Source organism: Crocuta crocuta, unplaced genomic scaffold (assembly GCF_008692635.1).
Source record: "Crocuta crocuta isolate KB4526 unplaced genomic scaffold, BGI_CrCroc_1.0 scaffold728, whole genome shotgun sequence".
NCBI lineage: Eukaryota > Metazoa > Chordata > Mammalia > Carnivora > Hyaenidae > Crocuta > Crocuta crocuta.
This window is the reverse complement of record NW_027528815.1, coordinates 38640-42366: the sequence shown is the minus strand read 5'-3', so window position 1 is coordinate 42366 and position 3727 is coordinate 38640.

Genomic DNA, 3727 nt, shown 5'->3' with positions numbered 1-3727 from the left:
GTGCTGGTCTTCCCCCCTTCCCCCCGTCAGCTTTGAAGCCACACTGTTTCCCATGATGCACCCAGGATCTGGACGAGAGGGGATGTTTTGGCAACTAGTAGACACCACCTTCCTGGAGAGGCCACACGTGCCTGGTGACGGTCGGCACCGACTCGGGAGCGGCGGTGATGATGCCTCCCGGTGTCGCCTTTGTCCAGAGGCCTTAATCACAGCCCCTGTTCTTCCTTCTTTCGGTTCCTTATAAAGGGGGTTTTGTTGGACGTGGGGGGCAGCTTTTAAACAGCTCTGGAGGCATTTTTGAAACGGCCAGAATGCTGGCTGAGCCGGCAGAGCGAGGGTGGGCTGTCTGCCCTGGCTCCCGTTGGGGTCAGCTCAGGTGTCCCCCGGTCCCTGGGGGCGAGCCGGGGCCCCGGGGTTCTCTGGGTGTTACTTGGTTTCCCTTCTGAGGCCCGAGTCATCCCCAAAAGGTGGCTCTTTCGTGGGCCACAGCAGCCACCCGGAGACACTGCCCAGGTTTGTGACTCACCACGGGACTGGCTTCCCTTCTCTGCCTCAGTGTCCACACCTGTGAAACGGGGATGCCGACACCTGCCTCCCAGCTTGGCTGGGGGCTCTCAGCGAGTTCACTCGGGTGAACGGGGGGGTGAGTGTGGGGGAGCGGGGAATGAACGGGGGGGGTGAATGTGGGGTGAAAGGCGAGTCAGGGTCCATTCTGTTGGGTGGATGGTGATGTTCGGTAAAGCCCCCACTGTGTGCATGTATCTCCCTGGAGTGCTTCTGGTTTACAGCTGGTGGCCCTTCTGTCTTATATGGCTGTCACCTCCTCACCCGGCTGGTGGTGGCTTCGCACTGCTCCTGTCAAGTGACTCTTGTTTCATTTAACAGATTACTAATTTTCATTCTCTTTTTGTTCTTATTTTTTTTAATTTATTTTTTTACACTTATTTTTTTTTTAAAGCATAGCTTTTTATTTATTTATTTATTTTNCGCGAGATCATGACCTAAGCGAAAGTCGGATGCTTAACCGACTAAGCCACCCAGGCGCCCCTACACTTATTTATTTTTGAGAGAGAGACAGAGCACAAGCAGGGGAGGGTTGGAGAGAGAGGGAGACACAGAATCTGAAACAGGCTCCAGGCTCCGAGCTGTCAGCACAGAATCCGACGCGGGGCTCGAACTCGCAAACCGCGAGATCATGACCTGAGCCGAAGTCGGACGCTTAACCGACTGAGCCACCAGGTGCCCCTCACTGTTGAACATTTAGAAATACAGATAAACCAGAGGAAGACAGAACTCCTAACCCTCCTTCTAGGAGAACTGGTGGCAGTAGTTGGAGGGATGAGCTTTAGATTTGTCACTCACACCGTGCATACGTACACATGATTGAAAGACGTCAGCGCGGTATTCTGGGGGTTCAGGATGTTGGCTTTATTCTCAGGTGGCTTGGTGCAAATCCGGGCCCTGTGATGTTCTAGGTGTGGGGCCTCAGGCAGGTCACGTCCCCTCTCTGAGCCTCAGTTTCTCCTGTAAAGTGCGGCTGTGTGAGGATTCAGTGAGTTAACGTATGTGAGGGGATGAGAGGTCCCCGGCACAGAGCAAATGCAGAATTTTTGCCAGCTATTGTTTTATACATTTGCGTATTTCTTGTGGGCGGTGAGCCCCTTTCCAGGAAGGTCACCGTCTACAGTTGGTGGATTTGGACATTCGGCTGGGGGGACCCCCAGACCACCTCCTCCCGGGAGTGCCCAGCGAAGCTCAGTTTCATTTCAGAGGTGGGGGCTGCTCCGAACGGGGGTTGGGCCGGGAGTTTGGGCCGCACAAAGCACTCTGGGTGCTCTTACGAGCCAGGCCTGATCTTTATCGCCCGGGGACGTTTCCTGTCCCCACCGAGGCCTGGGCGTTGTCCAAGTTGAAGCGGGCAGATGGTCCCAGTGGGCTGGAAGGGGCCCCTGTAAGATGAGCTCGGCAGGAGCCCTTCCTCCTCCTCCTCTGGCTGCAGCTGTGGCTTCAGGATGGGCTCAGCCACACCTGGAACAAGAGGCAGGTCCTCTGGGTGCCTCGAGGAAGGTGTGAAGACTAGGAAGTCACCTGGACGCCAGTGGGACCCGGAGAGTGGGTTCATGGCATTCAGAGGGGGGTCTAGGGTTGGTGATATCCATGGAGGGAAGCGATGTCGCGCCTTACTTGCTCTATGACCAAGGGTGAGTTAGACCGCTTGATCTGCCCTCCATTGCCTTGTCTGTAAAATGGGGCTAAGAGGTCTCACCTATAAGGTTGTGCCACAGGTTGGAGAGGCTTCTAGCACAACCAGGCACACAGTTAATGCCTCCTCCTCCCAACTGTCATCATTTACTGTGTTTATAACAAAAACGCTGACTGAGCAGATCTGGTGCTAAGTACTTGCTGCGACCATCATACTGAATCCTGGTAATGCATTGTAGTCGCAGGGCCCCTGGGTGGCTCAGTCGGTTAAGCCTCCGACTTCGGCTCCGGTCAGGATCTCACGGTTCGTGGGTTCGAGCCCTGCCTCAGGCTCTGTGCTGACAGATTTGGATTCTGGGTCTCCCTCTCTCTCCGCCCCATCCCCTGCTTGTGCTCTGTCTCTCTCCCAAAGATAAATAAACATTAAAAATTTAAAAAATAAAGGAAAAAATAAGAAGTTGTAGTCGCTCTTGCCAATAATACTACTTACTGTCTTGCTGTCTGATGGCGCATTGCTTGGGAGTATGTTTAATCAGAGCACCACACCTTTATCTCTGTGATAAAACATTCAGCACACAGTAAGTGGTCAATAAAACAGGTGCCATAGTGGTGACTATTACTTTTGCTGGTGCTGTAGGGAGCTGTTTGTATGAGAGGCGGACAACTCAACCCAACCCAGTGTCCATAATTTGCAGTGCCTGCCCGGGTGGGTCTTCTTCTGGGGCTGATCCTGAAACCCACCACTTGATTTCGTTGTTGCTTCCCACCCCCGGTCGTGGCCCCCTCCAGCCCCTGTTCACTCACTTCCACTGCTCTGAAGGATGGCCATTGAACCTTGGAGGTGCCCCTCAAGTTCTCCAGATTGAATATTGCACCCATAATCTGGCACATCCCAAATCTCTCCCCAATTTGGAAGCATATCACCTGGCTGTTGTTGTAGGAGGTGGTACTGAATTTGCACCCAGAGACTGGTATTTGGAGGGGGGGGGGGTTGGCCCGTGGAGGAAGGAGTCTGGCTTGTAGACAGTGTTGGGAGGTCACCTGGCCTTGCGTGCTCCTGGCTTGGGCCATGGCCTGGGCGTCTCCTTGACCAGGCTGTAGTTGTCACGTGCTGCTGTTACCAGAGGGGTTTCTTTGATAGAGCTTCTAGAGGGAGAACGAACCTGGGGAATTTCAGCTTCCAGGTGTGTCTGGTGTGAGGGGGTAGAGGAAGGGCCAGGCCGGGATCCTGGCTGGTCCCTGGGTTTCCCTTCTACTGAAACCCGAGGTGTTGCTAGAGATGCTGAGCTCTAAGCGTAACTCTGTGGGTGGTGGTCTTACGAAAACAATATCGAATTGTTGTAAAGGGTGGTTCTTATTACAAAAAGCAGTACGGATTTGTGGTAGAACATAAGCAAAACACACATGCACAAAACAGTCCACAAAAATCAGCCAAAATGTTAGACACCTAGACAGATACCATAGTGCTTAGTAACAACTAAAATGATAAGATTAATGTTTACTGAGCACTTGTTAATGCTTTACG